Source organism: Squalius cephalus (genome assembly GCF_949319135.1).
Source record: "Squalius cephalus genome assembly, chromosome: 25".
NCBI lineage: Eukaryota > Metazoa > Chordata > Actinopteri > Cypriniformes > Leuciscidae > Squalius > Squalius cephalus.
The window spans coordinates 11281052-11303445 of NC_137146.1; the positions used below are offsets into that span (position 1 = coordinate 11281052).

A 22394-nucleotide genomic window follows, 5' to 3' on the forward strand; every position below is an offset into this window, starting at 1 on the left:
CTGTATTTATATACCTCATGTTTGCATTGGTGAAATCATTAGTGAATGCAGAAACTGCGTTGCAATGATAAGATCTTTTTTCACGCGATCAACAGACTGTCATCTGCTCAATGCTCATCACTGCAACCTTTTATGTGATTGAAATAGATCTAAATACTTAAACTTCTCACGATTCGTTAATCCCGATAGCTGTAATAGTAAAAACGTATAATAGCTGTAATAGTAAAAGTTTTCCAGATAGTTCCACATGTAATGCCAGACATTTCATATGCAAGCATGTCAGCCAATCACAGCAGAGGGCGTTTACGGTGAAGTCTCACAGCAGACACGCCCCTTCAAACTGAGTGTTCAAATCAAGGGATGAAATCAGGCTAGAAAAAATGCCTTTTATTTCTAAATTATAACAAATTTTGATCTAAAAAACATACTAACATTATAAGGGCACCCCAGGAAACATTATAAAATAATAAAATAATCCATGGAATGGGACCTTTAAGAAAAATGGTTCTAAACAGTACCAAATTAGGGTTCTTATATTTGTAACGAGCAGAACCCCTTTTTGGTGGTAAATAGAAAGGTTCCATAAAGAGCCATGCTTTGAAAGTGTTATTTAGGACTTTTCAACAATATTTATTTTCATTTATATTAGTATCTTCATTTTATTAACATTACTACTATTAATAGTTGTATATATTATTTATTCATATAGTTGTTCTAGTCCTCTATTTGCCTGGTCTGATTAGGGCAAACAAATATGAACGTCGCCCCAATTTTAGCATCGCTCCATTGGCTCCTGGTCCATTTTAGGATCCAGTTTAAAAATTGTTTTTAAAGCTCTTAATGATCAAGCTCCTCCTTATCTCAAAGATCTTCTTCCTCCACATTCATGTTGGAGATTTTTAAGATCTTCAGATAGGTTTCCATTGTATGTCTCTTCATCCTGTTTAAAAACTAAGGGTGATAGAGCTTTTTCAGTCGCTGCCCCCTCGTTTATGGAATCAGCTGCCACTAGACATCCGCCTTGCACCTTCTATTAGCATTTTAAAAAGAGTCTGAAAACGTATCTCTTCTCCCAGGCATTTTATTGTAATTTTAGTATTGTTTTATTGCCTGTCTTGTATTTTGTTTTATTCTGTTTTCAATGTAATTTTCTTTACTCTGTTCAGCACTTTGTTAAAATGTGCTATATAAATAAAATTTACTTACTAAAAATAGGGGAAGGCTCACGTGCTTTTTTGGCAAATAATAATTTATGGAGTTGATAGAACCAGAAAGATACTGAAAGATGGTCAACCAAAGAAAAGAGACATTTGATGACTTTATTAAGAATAAGGTAGAGAGTCATGTTGAAATTGAAACTAATTGTGTTTGGTGATTGTTAAATAAGTGCTGAAAAAAACAATCCATACAAAAGCATATTTCAATCATGATAATTCTCTGAATAGTTTTAGCATGTTATTGAATATGGCAAAGCTAATATATTTGGTATTGGCGGACTTGATCTGCAACGCTGCAGCTGCCGTTGCAGATCTAGGCAGGTGGAGCTGGGGAAGTTGTAGGGTTTCAGAGTAACTCTGAGGTATTCCCTACACGTATTCTCTGAATATGAATATATTCTGAATATGAGGTATTCTCTGAGTAATGCACTTCAGGTATTCCTTACAGCAAACACTGAACCAGACTATTTAAATGTTGAGCAAGTAATCTCATTGGCTGCAGGATCAGCAGAGGCCAATCAGGGGTGCGTTTCCCGAAAGCATCGTTGGCCAACTATGGTCGCAAGTTCATCGCAATGTCCATTGAACTCTATTGGTAACGACGGAACATGCGACCATAGTTGGCCAACGATGCTTTCGGGAAACCCACCCCAGCTTGTGCCATGCGGTAATGTGATCGCATGTAAAGGACCTGTTAGCCTGCACCCTCTCTAGAGTTTCATGACAGAGCTAGATATTTGTATAGTTTGACAAGCTGTTTTTTTTAATAGCTACACTGTTTAATAAAGTGCAATGAGTTTACATCAAAAACCATAGTCTGTGTTTTTGGATTATACTGTTGGGCTTATATGATACGCATGTACCTTATAAGCCCATTCCAGACATTTCTTTGTTTGCAATTAAATAATTTAGTTTGGTCAGTTGATGAGAAAACACAAGCGTTTCTATGAGAAATTAATATTTGACTTTTTTGGAAAGCTGTGAGAAAGCATAAAAGATTTGGAGTTGGGTGGGCTGAATAGGGTCACTTCCCCAAGAAGACCATAAAGTCTGTAACTTGAGGCCTAGAGAATTCATTTTTGCTTAGTTACAGAAATGTGCAATTAAACTCTGCAAGTGCAATTAAACCCAGCAATCTGTGGCAAATATAACAGTCCTGGTCATAAAAAAAAGCAATGTCCAAGTTTTAAAACATTTTCACGCAAAGTAGTATGTTGATGTTTATGCTTAGCATATTCTTTTCCCATAAAAATGGCATTGGAGGGCTTTTTTTTTTTTTTCTTCAGTCAAATACTGAATAGTGTGAAAGGCACATGGTGCATCCAGTTCTTCATATTGTGTATATTCAATTGTTGCAATAGAGCTATGAGATGAATGGAGGCCAAGTATTATATACCGGTTTACTCTGAAGTCTTCCCACGCTCTGAAGAGTCATTGCTGAGTGAGTGGTAAGCATTGTATTGTTCAAAGTGTCTCTGTAAGTTGGCAAGAATGTTTTTCACTTTGCAAGGCTTCCACTTTCGTATTTGTTGCGTCGGCGCCTCTCTCTGTTTATCCACAAATGAGACAAAAGGCAGGTTTCAGTAATTAAAATGATACATAAGAAAACTGAACGTAGGAAATAGGTTGTTTCAGCTACCTTTCGATGGGACCAACATCTCAAGGACCCATTTATGTTTTCCACAAGATTATATAATTCATCTTTCAGCTGTCCATTTATATTATATGATTCGCTCCCAAATCTCCTCAGTTTTCCGTTAACCCTGCAGATTCTTCTGTGGATGTTATGTGCCTGTGACCAATTAAGGAAAAACAGCAGATGAGTGAACTCAGAATAATGACAAGAGATGATTGATCATACATGCAGTATGGAGGAGAAACTACTTTAAATATGGCTGTTTAACTAACAAGTTCCATCTGTGTCTAATGAGAACCCACATGCCTGAACTGAGAATTCTCATTGAGAATTTTTCGGAATGAGTGGGAAAGCCAGGTCGTAACATTTACAAACCAAATCTAAATAGAATACTAAAGTGAAAGAAACACATCAGTGTGACATTTTAGTGAAAGTAACTTTACTGCCACGTAGAAGACGCTGTCACGTGTGTCAGTTTGAGAGAGAAACCAGATTTACATACGAGGAAACAGATTAGACTCACATTTTTTGGCTCCTTCGACTTCCAGACATTTCTTATTGTGCAGTTTGAATATAGTTGTTCAATACTGGCCGCCTGAAAAATCAACAAATAAATAAATACATAACTAATAGTAAAAACACAACACAATACAAGAATTTTCACAGGATATTGTTAAAATGATTATGTAAATATGTAGTCAGTTACATTGTGTCAGTTATGTTCATTTTGTTACATTTTTAATGTTTAAAGCATTATTTTAGTGTTACCATGATGATGTTTTGTGGGTATGTTTATGGTTATTGGAAAAGCCAATTTTTAACTTGATCATGTGGCCTATTTTATCACCCATATTATAGTTGAAGTTCAATGTATCAACTGATCCCCGTTAATGAAATGTATGATTATGAACTGTAAAATATAAAGTATATATGCCTGAAACCACCTTTTAACAGTTAATTTACATCAACCACAGCAGCCAGTTTTTCACTGTAAATATAATAAAATTTAATATATATTTTTTTTTTTTTTTTTACAGTATGTATATGCACACAAGTGGAAATAGGCCTATAAGATGACCTGTTTTAATCTATTCACATGGTGGTAGGCCATACATCTGATAGTAGGTCATACTTACAACGTGCTTCAACTGTGTCTCAATGATATTGCGGTAATCCTCAGTGATTTGATTTTTATTGTGGCCACTTTCGCAGGAAATCGCAAGAGGTAGAATAATAAGCATCAAAACAGAAGTACCAAGACGATGCTGCGGATACAAAAATGCACATGGGTAACCCTACAAAATATGTAACAGACAGTTTCATTCAGTCGTATGAGTCGTATAGGATTTACACAACACTGTTCTAAAGCCCACATTATGCGTATCGTATGCACCACTCGAATCAGTCATTACTTCTGAAGCATTATTTTGACTTAATTTCGGGATTTCCACATTAATAAGCCCTCAGTGAACATTCACTTTCGTAATAAACATGCTTTCTTGTAAATCACTTGCGAGTTTCGTTTTGATTGTTGGCTATAATCACCGGGAATCCCCAAGTAACGATAGCTATAAATACAAGGTTTTCCTGTAGTCCGGCTCAAACGCCAGCCGCAGACACTCGGTGCGCATGAAGGTAAGAGTAATGCATTCATATTCTGCTCGTTTCCTCATGCTCCACTGAGGCAGGACTGGGACACTTTGGTCAACTTTTGCTTTGCGTGAACTTACCATTGGTCATTTTTTAGCCATATTCACATTCAGACCGAAGCCGTCACTGCAAACTCGTATCAAAATGGACAGGTGGAAATCCATGTTTTCCCATTTCCTATTGATTTTCCACGTGAATCAAGTTGTTTGATGGTCAGTTGTTTAAATGAATCGAATGCTTTCCTCTTCTCTCAGTCATTAAAACGCTCATAGTCCAAGGGAATTAAACTTCCGTCACTGGTGGATCTCATCGCTTTCGTTTTCTCTCTGTATGACTGGACTATACTTCATCAAGCCATGCTTCGTGTGAGTTCGGACCGAGCGGAGAGGACGAGTTACCGAAAGGAGGGGCCTTCCCGGTTTCCACATGACAGCTGGTGACAGCTAGAGTAATTCTGGTTTGATCGCATTATATCGTAGGAAGACGTCAAGTGCGTGACTAACACAAGGCCTATGGTAATTAGGCTATCTATCAATAATGCCAAAATGAATTAATCGCGCACCACATGTGCAAGAAATTCCATTCACTCCTGTTGCAAAAACAAAAAACAAAACAAAAAAACACCATGACTGTCAGGTGCAGGATGACTGCGCTTTTTCATTTAGCAATCCTCTGAAACAGATTCCATTATGGAAAGGTGTTTCATGGATTTATCGATTAGACTGGGTGGGACAACTAGCAGCAACAAACAGCAACAAAACTGCAGCACAGTTTCAAGTTTCAAGTTGCAAAACAGTTTTTTTTTTTTTTTTTTTTTTTTTTTTTTGTGTCATTTGGCCAAAATCTCATGTAATTACAGATAGGGTGACCACCCGTCCCGCGTAGCGCGTGCGCGCACAGCGTTTGAAGCCCAATTCATGCGTCCCGCAAATTGAGACCGTGTCACGCATAATCTATGCTTGCTCAAAAAAAAGTTGGTCGCTCTATATACTCGAGCCCCAAGCAGACAAACGAACATTACTTGAAATTTCAGCACGCTATTGTTGCCACACAAACCCCTCAGTTGAACTGCTGACTAGGTTGTTGTCAACTTTTTCGTTGTTGTCATGACAGCGCACGCACGCGCATACCAGACACACTTGGAAGGAAGGAACTTTTAGATGCGCGCTTTCCAATTCGAAAAATTCTGAGTCTGAGAGGCACCGTCATCATCAATTAAAAAGAGAAGGTGTGGGTACAAGAAAGACTGGGAAAATGAATATTTGTGGCTGAAAGGTGTTGAGGGGGATACCGAGAGCGAGAGGGCTTTTTGTGACCTTTGCAAAACGTCCTTCTCAATCGGACATGGAGGGGAATACGATGTCAATCGTATTTTTTTTTTAAATACTTTTTTTTTTTTTTTTTTACTGTTCCTGTGGTGTTGAGCAACTACAATTCCTGTTAATCCTATAATTTTATATTATAATTTATTTAAAGTGAATAAATTGTAATGAAAAATAAATAAAATTAAATAGTAAATCTTAAGTGGAAGTACATCTGTCAATTCATTGAATGTTCAAAATATTATGAATCTTTATTTAGAAAAAAATACACATTGGTTGGCCTATTCATGAGCATACATCAGCAATTACTCATGTTTAGGGGAATAGGGCATTATTACCATGTAAGGTGGTATGTGCTAGAAATGGGTAAACCACTATCAGTGAGTCTGCCCGTGGGGTGGGTGCACCGGCACACCAGGCAGTGTCCCACATTGTCCCTCAGAAACATACCCCTTGTCCCCCCTTGGGCTTATTAGCAGGTGGTCACCCTAATTACAGATGAAGTGCTACACAGGTGCTATTGAATAGATTAGTGGCTGTGACTTGATGACAAATAACAAACTACACTAAGACACTCTTCTCCTCTCCTCAAACGCATAAAACACATTAGAAATCACCGCATTAGAATTAACACGGTTACATGTTTGTGGCGTTGCTGACGGTGTTTGCAAAGTCTGTGCCAGAATTGCAACTGAATTACCAAAATAATTAACTGAAATGTAGGCTACCGAATACAAAAAAGATAATGCACTGCTGAGACTTTCACATAGTTGAATAAAAAAAAATAAAAAATAAAAACTTTCCTAGAATTAGGATACTTTGGAAGGTATGCTAATGTTATTGATCCTGTGACGATATTTTCTCCTTCCCAGCTAACACACGTAGGCTACCAGTTACGTAATTTATTCGTACTTTTTGATAATTTCATGATTTACCAACTGACAACGTAGGGGAGACCAGGGACAGTTGTAACACTTTTTGCCATTTTAGCAATACATCAAAAACCATTTATACTGGAATAGCCAATTTGTTATATTATAAACTTCAATCTGTCAACTTCTGAAACAATGTATTTAAGTGTTTTTATGAAATATGTACAGGTTGCAAAATTGATTTTATTACAGTCTCTCCACTGTTACAACCGTCCCAGTGTACAGGGACGGTTGTAACATGTCTAAAATATACATAATTAATCAATCATATACTCAAAATGGAAAATATTATTTATCAGTCATGTTATTGTGACTATTCATTTAAAGGTCCCATTCCATGGATTATTTTTATTATTTTATAATGTTTCCAGGGGTGCCCTTATAATGTTAGTATGTTTTTTAGATCAAAAATTGTTATAATTTAGAAATAAAAGGCATATTTCCTAGCCTGATTTCATTCCCTGGTTTGAACACTCTGTTTGAAGGGGCGTGTCTGCTGTGAGACTTCAATGTAAACGCCCTCTGCTGTGATTGGCTGACATGCTTGCATATGAAATGTCTGGCATTACATGTGGAACTATCTGGAAAACTTTTACTATTACAGCTATTATACGTTTTTACTACAGCTATCTGGATTAACGAATCGTGAGAAGTTTTTTAAGTATTTAGAATGATCTATTCCCATCACATAAAAGGTTGCAGTGATGATGAGCATTGAGCAGATGACAGCCTGTTGATCATGTGAATGAAGATCTTATCATTGCAACGCAGTTTCTGCACTCTCACTAATGATTTCACCAATGCAAACATGAGGTATATAAATACAGTAAGAGCTTCGTTGTGCAGTGTAACAGCGTCATTGATTTCATAACGAGTTTTGGCAAGTGTCCAGATAAACTCGCGCTGTGTGATTGACAGCTTGGGCGATTGGAAAGGGATTGTTCTTTGATCGCTTTCTGTATATTAATCACAGTTTAAGTAAGATTATTTTCATCCTACTAAGAGAAACGATGTGAAGTTGATCGCTACTTCCATAGTAAATCACTACTTACCGCTTGCTGGAATATAGTTGAAATTGCCCCCTTCGTCAGTATGAAACGCTGAGAGAAGCCTGCTTGATATTATCCCAGGTTAGAAAAACAGTCCGCGGTGAAATGGACAGAGCAAACTAACAACTTCGAATTAAACTTTTGCGGTATCCGATTATAGATAAACATCAACCACGTCTGTTGACATTTCGCCATCAATACGCCTGTGTTCCTGTGGGCAGAGGTTACGGTTCTAGTGACATCACTAAAGAAGGAAGTAGAAGTAACGGGGCGTTACAACTGTCCCAGTATCACCAACCATGTTTTCATCTCATGTGAGCTAGCTTGACTGCTAGTTTGACACTTGTTAGCCATTTCTATTTGTAGCTTACAAAACAGTGATTCTAATAATACTTGTTTGAATTCATAGACATTTGATCCTATAACAGCATCCAAAAAAGTACAACGGAAAAAAAGTTGTTTTTTTTACCTCAAATCAACCTTTTTTATATAACTCCGTCAAGAAGTTTCAGATGTGGCTCCCTTTTAGCAAGAATGGAGGGAAACTAATGGAGCATGAGCACAGTGAGTGACATCACTGTAGGTTGTTTCTGACTGTTGGAATTCAAAGTGTTACAACCGTCCCGTGTTACAACTGTCCCTGGTCTCCCCTAGTCTCGACGTCACATTGATTTCTGCAATTGCATAACCATCAAATTACCAACTGACAACTTCGTCACGGTCTCCTAAGGTTATAAGATAACCAACAACGTTCAAGATACTCTATTCGTAATAACTTAATTTCATGACTTGCCGGCCACGAAACTGCAACGTCACGGACCCGTAGTTTCATTACCATCTTATCAGACTGCATTTCTATGAAATATTTTATTTGTTTCAATTGTTTAGTACTCCGTACGTTTGAAAGACAATTGCAAGTTTAAATGTAGCCTACAAAAAAAAAAAAAAAAAAAGTTATCAATCCTAGCACACATGAGACACAGACCTGCAGATCATCGCATCAGTCCAGGACATACACGACGGTAAAATCTGGACGTTGAATTACCCCTCTTGGATGTAGATATGAAGTTCAATATTTACGTCTAGCTTGGAGGTTTTTTTTTGTTTTTTTTGTACATCTGTGGATGTGCAAGACATACAGAAAATGACAGTAAACGTGGTGATCAAATAAGAATGTAAAGTATGTTACTGCTTTCATAATCTATTTACAACTTGTAAAAGCACTTTCAGGACATGTTATATATATATACACAGTACTGTGCAAAAGTCTTAGGCATGTTAATATCCCAGTTATTAAGTCAGTTATTTATATCTTTTGCTTTAGTGTGTCAGTAGGAAATATCAGTTTACATTTCCAAACATTCTTTTTGCCATTAATTGTAATAATCCAGTGAGATTTGTGTATGCACAAGGAATCTGACAACAGCCAGGATGATCTGATCTCACCATCATCGAGTCCATCTGATTACATGAAGAAACAGAAAAAAACTGAGACAGACTAAATCCAGAAGAACTGCGGGAACGTCTCCAAGATGTTTGAAGAAACCTTCCTGCAAAGCTACAGTACTGTGAAAAGTACTGGCACTTGTGTTAAAATGCTGTAAAGTGAGAATGCTTTCAAAAATAAAATCACAAATTGAATTTATTTATGATTTAACTTCTATTAACTAATTCAAATCAATATATGGTGTAACGACCCTTTGCATTTAAAATGGCTTTTGTCCAGGTACACTTGCGCATAGTTTTTCAGGTAGCTTTGCAGGAAGATTTCTTCAAGCATCTTGGAGACGTTCCCGCAGTTCTTCTGGATTTAGTCTGTCTCAGTTTTTTTCTGTTTCTTCATGTAATCACAGACGGACTCGATGATGGTGAGATCAGATCATACCGGCTGTTGTCAGACACCTTGTGCATACAGAAATCTCACTGGATTATTACAATTAATGGCAAAAAGAATGATATATATATATATATATATATATATATATATATATATATATATATATATATATATATATATATATATTCTCTTTTCTGCATTTCACCTCTGCTCTAGCTTGGTTCCTCATAATAAACACTATGTTCTATTGTAAATCCTAATATTGTTGGCTCTGAGACAAATTGCATGTCATGTTCCTAGATCATCATGCTGATGACCTTCTGCACACCGGGGTCCAAGACAATCTCCACGGCTATGAACCATATGACTAGTAAGCACAACCTCACACATACAGTGCAGTGTTCAAAAGTCTGGGGTCTGTAAGATTTATGCTTTTGAAAGAAGTCTCACATTTTAAAATCATTAACTCCAGTTTTTTTTGGTGAGATTGTCCTTGAGAAGGCTGTAAGGCAAGTTTATTTATATAGCACATTTCATACACAATGGCAATTCAAAGTGCTTTACATAGAAGAAATTAAAATAATAAAAAGAAATAAGAATAATTAAAACAGTTTAGAAAAATAAAATAAAATACAGTACAGTATAAACAGTCGGACGAACAGTGGCACAGTGCTCATTCAGTAAATGCACAGCTAAACAGATGTGTTTTGAGTCTGGATTTGAATGTGATTACTGTAGGAGCACATCTGATCTCCTCTGGAAGCTGGTTCCAGCATAATAGCTAAAAGCGGAGTCGCCATGTTTAGAGTGAACCCTTGGTATTGCTAGCTGATATGATCCTAATGATCTGAGTGATCTGTTGGGTTTATATTCAGTGAGCATATCTGCAATGTATTGAGGTCCTAGGCCATTGAATGATACCAGTAATAATACTTTTAAATCGATCCTAAATCTAACTGGCAGCCAGTGTAAAGACCTGAGGACTGGTGTGATATGTTCATATTTTCTGGTTCTGCTCAGAATCCTGGCGGCAGCGTTCTGTGAGCTGCAACTGTCTTATGGTCTTTTTGGGAAGGCCAGTGAGGAGTCCATTACAATAATCCACCCTGCTGGTGATGAAAGCATGCACAAGTTTCTCTAAGTCTTGTCTGGAAACAAAGCATCTAATTCTTGCAATATTTTTCAGATGATAGTATGCTGATTTAGTTATTGCTTTGGCATGACTACTGAAACTAAGGTCTGACTCTAGTGTCACACCAAGATTCCTGACTTGATTTTTAGTTGTTTGACCCCTAGAGTGAAGGTATGCGTTCACCTTGAAAACTTCATCTTTGTTTCCAAACGCAATGACTTCAGTTTTGTCTTTGTTTAACTGAAGAAAGTTTTGACACATCCAACTGTTGACTTCATCAATGCATTGGCACAGGGAGTCAATGGGGCTGTAATCGTTAGGCGATAGGGCTAAGTAAATCTGTGTGTCGTCTGCATAGCTGTGGTTAGCAATTTGGTTCTTTCTCATTATTTGGCTCATTGGGAGCATATACAGGTTGAAGAGGAGTGGCGCAAGAATTGAGCCTTGAGGGACTCCGCATGTCATGGATGTCCACTCAGACTTATGGTCTCCTATACTCACATAATAACCTCTCCCATCTAAGTATGACCTGAACCATTTTAGGACTATCCCAGAAAGCCCCACCCAGTTTTCCAGCCTGTCAAGAAGTATGTTATGATCGACCGTGTCAAATGCAGCACTGAGGTCGAGTAGTACCAGCACTGATAATTTGCCTGAATCAGTATTTAAGCGAATATCGTTTATTATCTTTATGAGCGCTGTCTCTGTGCTGTGGTGCGGTCGGAAACCAGATTGAAAATTGTCAAAGTATCCATTCGAGCTTAAGAATTTGTTCAGCTGATTGAAGACAACTTTTTCAAAGATGAATGAAAGGAAGATGAAAGGAAGATTTGAGATCGGTCTATAGTTGCTTAATATGGTCTTATCCAGATTGCTCTTTTTCAGGAGGGGCTTGACAACTGCAGATTTCAGGGAGTTTGGAAAACTCCCAGAGAGAAGTGAGGCATTTACCACTTCTAGAAGATCTGCTTCTAAACTGTTTAACACACTTTTGAAAAAAGATGTGGGAAGTGTGTCAAGAGTGCAGGTTGATGTTTTAAGGTGCTGTACGGTTTCTTCCAAAATTTTGCCATCAATTTCTTTGAAATCAGAAATCAGTAACTACTTCCTCAGGTGGTCTGATCTGTCTGACCCCAGAGCAACTCAAGGATGTGCTGATCACCTTTCTGATATTATTGATTTTCTCAGAGAAGAAAGAAGCAAACTCACTGCACTTGTTGTCTGAGAGCATTTCACTGGGAATCTGGCTTGGGGGGTTTGTCAGTCTCTCTACAGTAGCAAAAAGAGTGCGTGTGTTGTTTAAATTGCGGTTTATAATATTTGAGAAGAAAGTCTGTCTAGCTTTGCCTAGTTCCATATTGAAAGCATGGATGCTGTCTTTGTAGATGTTATAATGGACTACAAGTTTTGTCTTCCACCACATGCGCTCTGCTTTTCTGCATTGTCTTTTCATATTTTGCACTGCTGTTGAGTTTCTCCAAGGTGCTTTTTGTCTGCCACTCTTCTTCCTGACTTTAACAGGAGCAATATCATCAATTACACTTTTAACTTTTGAGTTAAAAGAATCAAGGAGAAAATCAACAGAGTCTGCAGATATGCTTGGTGTTAAGGATATAGCCTTCATAAACAGTACACTAGTGTTCTCATTTAAGCATCTCTTCTTGACAGACACAGATCTAGCTTCAGTGGCAGGAGAGATCAATATATCAAAGGAAATACAGAAATGATCAGACAGTGATACATCCTTAATAACAATCAATGAAATGTTTAGACCCTTACTGATAAGTAAATCTAGAGTGTGTCCACGATTGTGTGTGGGTCCATGTACATGCTGAGTCAGATCAAAAGTTTTTAAAACAGTTTTGATTTCTTTTGCCATATTGTTTTCTGCACTATGTGAATGTTAAAATCTCCAGCAATGGCAAAACAGTCAAACTCTGAGGTAATTGTTGATAACAGTTCTGTAAAGTCCTCAGCAATGTTCTGCAAACATTTTTTACAGAAAGTTACTGTTATCATAGCAGGGACCCAACACATATCACTGGTATCAGAGCTGGTATCAGTTGTTTTTGGTTCACCTCGAGCAGATGGAGGAGGGTGTGGGCCCTGGCGTTTTGGCAGAGGCCGAAGAGCTCTCACAGGAGGGGGAGGGCGAGCTCGGCACGCAGGCTTTGGTGGTTGAGGTGCCTACCATTTTTTGGTTGGTATCTGGGGGCTTGCAGCAAAAGAGTGGGATAGTTTGGTTCCAGCATGCACCAGTTCTTCCATTTTCTGTGAGAAGCATAGAAGTGGGGATGCTGGAGAGAGGGATAACTTGTCTGGTGAAAGTGGCTGTTGCTCAGATGTTATCGAAGGCTGTAATATGCTGTTCTGGCTTCCCTGGCTGTTTTCCAGGAAGTCGTCCTTGGGTGCTGAATCTTGGAGCAGTTCTAATATGTCTGTCTGTGGTGAGCTCTGTGGGGAGGGCTCAGCTGAGATTGTGTCCTTGAGCAGAGGTTGTTGTGGCGGAGTGGTGTTATCATTGTCCTTGTGTGATATGTCAACCGCATGTCCATTTTGCTGCTGAAGTGAAGTCCCGTGGTCATTCATACTGTTTCCAGGTGTGTGTGTGTGTGTGTGTGTGTCGTTCAGATTGGCACACACTGCAGAAGGATTGAGGGAGAAGTAGATATTGTCCTTTAGCACTCTTGAACCAAGTTTGTTTGGGTGATGGTCATCCCGATGAAACAGTTGTCTCTGACTCCAGAAAATATTGAAATTGTCAGTGAAGTTTACTCCTTTTATATTGCAGTTTTTTTGCAGCCATGTATTAAGCCCAAGCAGCCGTGAAAACCTGTTTGTTCCTCTTGCTGGGAGAGGTCCACTGATGATGTTTGAACTTTCAATCTTTTAAGTGTTTCAAAAAGTTCATTGAAATCCTTCTGAGTTCTGACTGCTCTTTATGAATATCATTCTTCCCCACATGTATGATGAGTCGATTTATGTTTCATCAGAATGTTCTGAAGTTCCCTGTTTACAAGAAGTTATTGCTTGTGGAAAGCAGCACGTAGTTGTATCCCTGCTGCTAATGTTTCTGATTATGGAGTCCCCCACTATCAGAGTCCTGGGCTTGGCTGCGCTCTGAGCTGAGTGCCGCTGTCTGCTCCACCTTGAGCGCCAGTTATCATCAGTGTTAGCTACTGGCCCATTCAGTCTGTGTTCGATCACATTTATCACATTTGGGGATTCCTCATTTACATTCATTAGCACTTCAAATCTGTTCTCAAGATGTATAGGCGGTGGTAGGAGACCAGTGTTTGCAATACTTGTCAGAGCTGTATCTGGGGTTGAGGATGCTATTGCGGTAATATGTGAGGCTCGAGTCGTGACAATATGATGTCTCGAGTGCCTTTGGGTCTCGCTCCCTGTTTGTGCCATCGATTTGTAAGCTGATTGGCTTGTTTCTCTACCTGTCGAGGAGCACTAGTTTCATGGGACTCACCGGCTATATGCTGAGCTCTGTTGTGTGCTCCGACTGGTTTGGTGGTCCCGTAAGTAACTTTGTTTCGAGAACTGCAATCCTTTGTAAAAGTCTGTGGCAGTTAGTGCAGCAAGTAGATTCTTGAACCAGAAGAGGCATTTTCTCTTATCCTTGTAGGCAGTTGTGTTTTCCTTTCCCGGAATGTAAGCTGGTCGGGTAAAAGAATTCTGCGTTTTTGTAGTAATCCAAACTTTGTCGTATGAACACTGTGCTGATTTGCTGAAGTTAAAATTAAGTGATAAATAAAATATAAAAATATAGGAGATAAAATGTAAAAGCGATAGAGCAAAGCGCGGAGCAGTAAGCAAGAGCGTCCGAACAGTTGCTGAGCAGGAAGTCAAGTCAGCTAATCAGGTCAAGTCAGCTGTAGGCTAATCGGGCTAAATAATAGGCGACAAATTTAATGTTATAATGGTCATAGTTATAATAATAATTCATTTAACTATTATGATAACAGGATATCAAGGTCATTGGTATATTTTATTTTATTTAATTTTATTTCTCTAGGTCGGTTTTGAATTATGTTGGCCAATGAGACAGACACCATACTGTCCAACTCAAAGGTATTCATTTATTTGTATGTATATTTTACTGATAAATACTGAAATTATTTTTACTTTTAAATGCTGAATGTGGTTCAGGGCGTCGACAACTTTAGGCACGCAAGTCATTTTTCACAGATATCTGGCCAGCTGTGGCTCATACTCAGCCTTTAAAATGTTTGAATTTATCCCCAATGCAATATCAGGGGGTAAAGATATCATTAGAGTTCTTAAATGAGTTCTTATGGCTATGCTCTTGTTACCAGATGAGATATAATCCCTAGCGTTTGGCCCTGTGATTCTTCAGGACAAGACCTTGATGCCATCCACACTCAGCAGATGAAGAAGGTGAGTTTCACAATACTCACCAATCACAAATCTATTGCCACTATCACAAATCAAGAGACAGAACACAACAGAACACATCCATATGAATTTACCCATATGTAGGAGGAATGGGTACCGAAACCCGGTATTTAACGGGCCCCGGGGCCAAATTATGGAAGACCGCAGTATCGATAAGCTCGGATGTTATCGGTTCGGGGATTCGCGGATTAATTGCAAAGTTTAACCATCACAGAGTGAAAGTTTATCATTTGCATTTGTTTTGAACAAATTGAAGCTTGTTTTGAAACTCAATTGAAGTCGAGTCAGGCATCAAGCGCAAGAGGACTCGCGCGCACACACAGAGCCGCGCAGACAGCAAGTGAATGCCGAATTCAGTTCTCTTTCTCTATGCTTGTAATTTGTTTATAATTTTCTATGCAGATTCACTCCTCTACAAAATCCCCCCAATTATTCTAGAATAATTATTTTCAAATAGACCTAAATAAATAATCTGGTGAAATTGTTTTTATTTCGCAATATATATAGCAGAAAAACAAAATATCGTATTTAAGTTTTTCAATATAGTCAAGCCCTAATATTGAGCATATCTTAAATTGAACCTGGAATGATAATTTGTGATACCAGATGAGATGTATGTATGATAGATTTTGAACTGTACTATTTTTTTTATTGCAGGTTTTCTGGGATCCCCAACGGAAAGCATCAAGGTATCAGATGTTGGCCTGGACATGTACCTGTACACCACACCGACCTCTGCTTTTGCATGGATGGCTGATTACTACCATGTTCTGTGAGGGTATTATTAAAGCAAAACTGAGCACCTGTGACAGTGGAATCTGTAGGTGTAAAGTCACACATCAGTACATTTAAAGTCACAGAGAGAATTATTTATTTTTTAATAGAAGTTTAAAACTTTTTTCTCTCTTTCTCTCTCACAAACAACACAGCAGTTACAGCTTTTCAAATTCTTCATTGGAGGTGCACAAATACTATTTTACAAATCACAAAGTAAGAGATTCATATGCTCACATTTAAGGCGTGGTTACACAAGGGGTTTGAGCATATGATGTCATGCTCTGCAGCGTCTTTTTTATAAACACAAATTCAACATATCACAAATAGTAATATTTGCATATATATATATATATATAGTGTGTCTGTGTGTATATATATATATATATATATATATATATATATATACACACACAGACACACACACAATCTACTTGACTTTACAACAAAAATATCATTTGTATATCATATCACATATCGCTTTATCGCACTCTCATCTCTCCGACAGCTTGTGACACACAAACCCACTTCACTCACTCGTTTCATTTGCTCCGGATAAATATAGTTGCCATTACAGGGCTTGAATTTTGGCATGGGATTGTGTGTATTGTGCATTATTTTTTACTCCTTCCTGCAGATTCTGTGTTCACACCTAAAGTGATCGCAGATAAAGCCGCCTCTCAGTTCTAAATTGAGTTCTTTTTCGCTGCTTATTGACCTTAAATTTTATTCTTTGCATGAAAACACTTGAATTAGCCTAATTGAACACTGTCTGGGTGTATTAAAACTTCAGAATTATATTCATATAGCCCTGCAACAGTGATAAGGTAAAGCTAAGAGTGGTCCAGACCAACCTTCCGAACATGTGACTTACAGAAGGTATACTTAACTAAGAACGTTTCGGGAAACACGTATTATCGATAAGGTACAGCTTAAAGGGATAGTTCACTTTGAAATTAAGGGTGTATTCACACCTGCCTCGTTTGGTTCGATTGAATCGAACTCTAGTTCGTTTCCCCCCTTGGTGCGGACCTTTTGGGCAGGTGTGAATACAGCAATCGAACTCGGGTGCGGACCAAACAATCGAACCGAGACCCAGCTGAAGAGGTGGTCTCGGTACGGTTCCAAACGAACTCTGGTACGGTTCGTTTACGGTGTGAACATGAACCAACCCAATTGCAGAAAACTGCGCCTTTTATTTGACTGCTCTTATGAGGATACGGACATTTTGGCATAATGGTGTCTAAAGCGAGCGAGCAAGAGCGCGCGCACGGCAGAGAGAGAGGGAGCGAGAGACCTTGCGTGCGTGTGCCAGCTAGTGTGCCTCACGAAGCGCATGTAAGGAATCAAGCAATCAATTGTCGGTGCGGGCGGGCTTTTATCTATACCATATAGTTTCTTCATATTGCGTTTGTAGAGAATAACACCAAATCAGTAAAATAACAAATATTACATTACGAAATATCTCCATGCTGAGCCTGTTTGTGCACTTCCTGCTTTTCCCTGCTTGAGAATTCCTGTCCAATGAATGGACGACCTTAGCACACGTGTGGTTTTGTTTACACATTTTGGTTCACTTGTAAAAAGAGCAGTGTGAAAGCGAACCGTACCAAACAAAAAAAATCAACATCCTATTTGGTCCGGACCAAAGCAAGTGAACTATCGGACTTTCCTGGTGTGAATACACCCTAAATTTTGGTATGTTTTAGCTTACCTGAAGGGCATCCACGATGTAGGTGTCTTTTTTTCCGCAGTAGTTTCAATTTTGATATTTTTAGGTCAAACCTTCTTGTCTGACAGTCATATCATGCAGGTCTGTGGTCACTGTCTCAAAGAGCATGCACAGAGTCCAAATTAAAACAATTCCCCATCGTCCAAATTAAACAATTCCCCATCGTAAGTACACATTGATGGCCTAAGACATGAAACGAGCGGTTTGTGTGAGAAAACGAACAGTATTTATATCGTTTTTACCTCTTATAAAACAACCACGTCCAAATGATCTGAGGGCGCGGGCGCTTCCTGCTGTGTGACGTGTACGCAGACTGGTGCATAGATATATATACACTAGATGTCGCATTAAAGACATTCGTTCCAATGAACTGCCGTAACCAAGGCGACCTCTAGTGTATATATCTATGCACCAGAATGGTTTGACCTAAAAATATCAAAATTGAAACTACTGTGGAAAAAAAGACACCTACATCTTGGATGCCCTTCAGGTAAGCTAAAACATACCAAAATTTAATTTCAAAGTGAACTATCCCTTTAAGGTGTAACTTAAGAACGACGTAGCGTTAAGACGGTTTCGGGAAACGCAGCCATGGTAATTAAACAATTTTTTTTTTATTTTTTTTTTGTTACCACATGAGAATAGCCAAACAGTATAGATGATTCACAAAATCATACATACAGAAATGTGCATGATTGGCCAAAATCTTACTGTTCTTAACAAAAATATGACCCTATTAGTTTAGTAATTTGTAGAATAGGATTTGTGCACTTGCAATGAAGAATTTAAAAAGGTGTAACTGATGTGTTGTGTTTGTGAGAGAAAAAAAGTTTAAAAAGTTTAAAACATTTTCTCGAAGACTAAACATCTACAAATTGCACTGTTATAGGGACTTTGTTTTGCTTCAATAATAGATATAATACAGTGTATGCATAATTTGAGTCGATATTCTGATCGTGTTTTTTCAAGCACATTTTATCAATGCCAAACCACATCAATCGTATTAACTACTATTTATTTTGTATTTAATCAATATACAGTACCGGTCAAAAGTCTGGAAACATTACTATTTTCAATATTTTTTGAAAGAAATCTCTTCTGCTCATCAAGCTTGCATTTATTTGATAAAAAATTACAGACATAAAAAAAAAAACATTGTGAAATATTATTATAATGTAAAACAGCTGTTTTCTATGTGAATATATAGTAAAGTGTAATTTATTCCTGTGTATAATATTATATCATGTGACACTGAAGACTGGAGTAATGATGCAGAAAATTCAGCTTTGCATCACAGAATTAAATTATATTTTAAAGTATATTAAAATAGAAAACCATTATTTTAAATTGTAATTATATTTCACAATATTACTGTTTTTTCTGTATTTTTGATCAAATAAATACAGCATTGATGAACAGAAGTTCTATCAATGAAACTTCTGTTTCTGACTTGTACTGTATAATCAAGTGATATTTAATAATTAACAAGGGCTGGACCCTGTTGAATCAATCAGAATTTCTTGTCCAATGGTCGGTCAGTTTAATTTTCTAATTTCATCCTTCTCATGGGCATTTAATAATCACTTTTCAGTATAAATCTCTTTTTTTTTTTTTGGCCCATTTTATCTGTCAAAGAAAACCTGCTTATTAATTATGCATAACTGAATAAAGGTGTCCTCATTAACAATTAAATATCACATATAAATGATTATATACAAAATTAATGGAAGTTAAATAAGAACTTTCTTAGTCTGTTCATTTGTTCGGACAGTTGCACCACCACCTGACATTTTGGGGGTTTAATGCTGCCTTCAGGAATTATCATAAATAGGCCTGCTAGTTTCCTAGTTAAAAAAAAAAAAAAAAAAAAGGACATCGTAATCACGAATGAATTCAAACTAAGGTTTTATAGAATATAGTGATACATGTCATGAATTAATCAAATTATTTTAAAAGGAAATAATGCACTTATAATCACATTGACCCATTCCCGTATTCGTTGCCACAACATAACTTTGTGACAATGTTTATAAAAATATATGAGCGATTTTTAAACAAAACTGTCTGCTTATACAGATTCTATCTTTCAGTGCAAATTGGTTTGTGTATTTAAATGTTAAATGGGAAAACACTCACCTGTTCTCTTTTTTTTTTTTTTTCATTTTTCTTTTCTTATTATTGCTTTGTTATTAGGGCCACCAAAATGAAGACGTGGAAGAGTAGTTTGATGTTCAAGCTTCTGGGAAAAACCTTGTTCATTTAAATGTTAATAAACCTGTTTGCATACTGTTTTTGCTGTTTGTGCTTTGTTCTATAGTAAATGAACTGAATTAACCAAATTCTGCGTCTGTATCTTTCATATGTCATTGAAAAAGTCTCTATAATAGTTTTGGGCAAATGAGGACAAGTTAAATTAGACCACTGCATGTCCGCCCATATTATATTAATTAAAGCTGCAGTAGGGAGTTTTTAGAAAACGTTGACTTAGCCTGAAAATTTGAACAATCACAACTTGCAGGTCACTCCCCCTTGCTCTCTGCTGCGCTACAGCCCTCCCTCCACAGCTCCTCCCCCACAACGGAGCCTGCCGTGAATGCGCAGGCTAGTAAGCAGGGCCACCGATGAAGGTGGATAAACAGTTATGGCACATTCACTGGTAGGGACGAAACATCAACAATATGCTTTACATTGACTATGGCCTGCCCATACTTTGACTACAAACTTGGTCCTCCAATCATTACGTATTTTGCAATACATGTAATGTAACTTTATATTACATGGCTTGGCTGAATTCCAATGTAGAATGCGGTCTGTTATTTCTTGATAACAGACCGCTGCGAACTAACAACCCCTTCAGGCTGATTCAAGACCTCAAGACCCCTCCGCTTCGCGTCGGGGTCCCGTTCAGCTGTCGGGGTTGTTATTCGCTATAACAACCGCCTCGCTATACATTATCCCTTACATAACGTTGCACTCTTTCTATAAGTTATAAATTGCTAGTAAGATAATATAACGGTAACTAACGTTACAGTATGCAAGTAATTATTCTAGCGATATGTAATGCTAAATAAGGTTTGCTAGTACATTATTTCAGCAACATGACAAGCCAGTGAATTAGCAGGTTTCAACTGTTGCTTTGCACAGTGCGTGACATTTTATCTGTATGTTATGCGGCTAGAGTTTTGACACGGAGTCAACCGATCTGAGGATGAGTCGCCATCAATACTGGAAAGGGCAGGGATAGGATGTGTGGTCATCTGATGTTTGGTTGGTGTTGATGCTATATGCAAAGCACCACTCTACAAGAAACCATGCCATACATAATTTGTCAGGCCACCGACTGCGCTGATCAAAAGCATGATGGGAAACGACTTGCTGGCGACACAGCTTAATGCTCATTGGTTTAAACCAGTGGTTCCCAATACAATACACACCCGTAATGTATTGTTCTCTTTTAAACTGTTTGATTTTAAAACTATGATCTCATGTTTTTATGTGTATAAATTATGTGTTAGTATTCCCAAACTCTCTGACAGTGTGATGGGTTATTTGATTGTTGTCATATTTATAAAAATATATATATGAAACATGTCTGTAATTAAAGTAAAAATGATTGATAAACATGTCCTTGGTATGTAATTAAATGGGTGTCTTGTTCATTATAATTATTTTCATATAAAAGCAACAGAACTTAAATTACATCCAGTTTATTAGCAACACTATTAGCAACACTGTGCACGAGTGAGAATCCCGCAATATCCATCTTTGATCTCACAGCAGGTGTCAGATCCACTGCGAGAAGAGAGAACTGTCTGTCTTGTCTGCGCTTTTTTCACTCCTCCCCTCACTGCAGCCACCTACTCTCACATATATTTCATGCGAGGCTAGGCGCATCTTAAACAAGCCTAGGCATTATACCCTGGAAATCCAGAGTTCTCTTACGAGAGGTTCTCTCGTACTGCGTAATATCTTACGCTAGGGGAAAACCTCTTTTCCACGAGATATTGAAGCCAAAAAATTATCCTTAATTTTGCAATAATGTAAAACGCATTGCAGCAGCCTGCAGCCTGCAGCCATGGGCGAGACAGCTCACGCGCCCATTGGCTGCTCTGCGGCAACTGCACCAGCCTATCGAGAGAGGACCCTCATGACGTCGGAACCAATACGTCATGTCCCGCCAAAAGAGGGTGGGGCTCGACTATAAATATAGCCTCGAGAGGCTGGTTTGACCAGTTTTTCATCTCTTCAGCGAAGCTCACGCATCGCTGGATCCAGAGAGGAAGCCGCGCCGTCTGAAGGAAGCACTCAGCGGGATTAGCGCCACATCTGAAGCTGCTGGACGACAACTCGCCGCCTTCAGTCGCCGTTCCTGCTCACGCTTTCCGGCGTACATATCCTTTTACTGCTGTGAGTGTTCGCCACCGCGACACACATTTTTTCTCTAAAAGAGCACGAGCGTCTTTTTCAAGATGCCTCGTACATCCTGTGGCTCATGCCAAGCTCCACTCAGCGACGGGGACCACCATGTCATCTGTGTTTCCTGCCTGGGTGAGGATCACGCAGCTCTCACGCTCGTTGACGGCGGCTGCCCTCACTGCGAGCTAATGCCGATGGTGACTCTGCGGACTCATCGGGCATTTTTCTCCGAGACTGCGCCTTCGCCCGCTGCGTTGCAGCGCCGTAAA

The 22394-nt window shown here is 38.3% G+C and overlaps 2 long non-coding RNA genes across 3 annotated transcripts; one reads left to right on the forward strand and one right to left on the reverse strand.

Annotated features, from left to right (window-relative positions):
* Positions 1–1580: 1580 nt before the first annotated feature.
* LOC307153441 lies at positions 1581–5197 on the reverse strand. Its single transcript, XR_013820154.1, has 6 exons — positions 4584–5197; positions 3990–4118; positions 3377–3448; positions 2857–3009; positions 1863–2764; positions 1581–1770 (listed from the first exon to the last, which is right to left on the reverse strand). It is a non-coding gene; the product is annotated as an uncharacterized lncRNA (long non-coding RNA).
* On the forward strand, positions 4416–20042 carry LOC307153439. Of its 2 annotated transcripts, XR_013820152.1 has the most exons (6): positions 4416–4488; positions 9944–10013; positions 14803–14858; positions 15104–15185; positions 15861–15892; positions 19903–20042. It is a non-coding gene; the product is annotated as an uncharacterized lncRNA (long non-coding RNA). The 2 variants fall into 2 exon arrangements; XR_013820153.1 differs by lacking the exon at positions 19903–20042 and having other exon boundaries at positions 15861–16029.
* The last annotated feature ends 2352 nt before the right edge of the window (positions 20043–22394 follow it).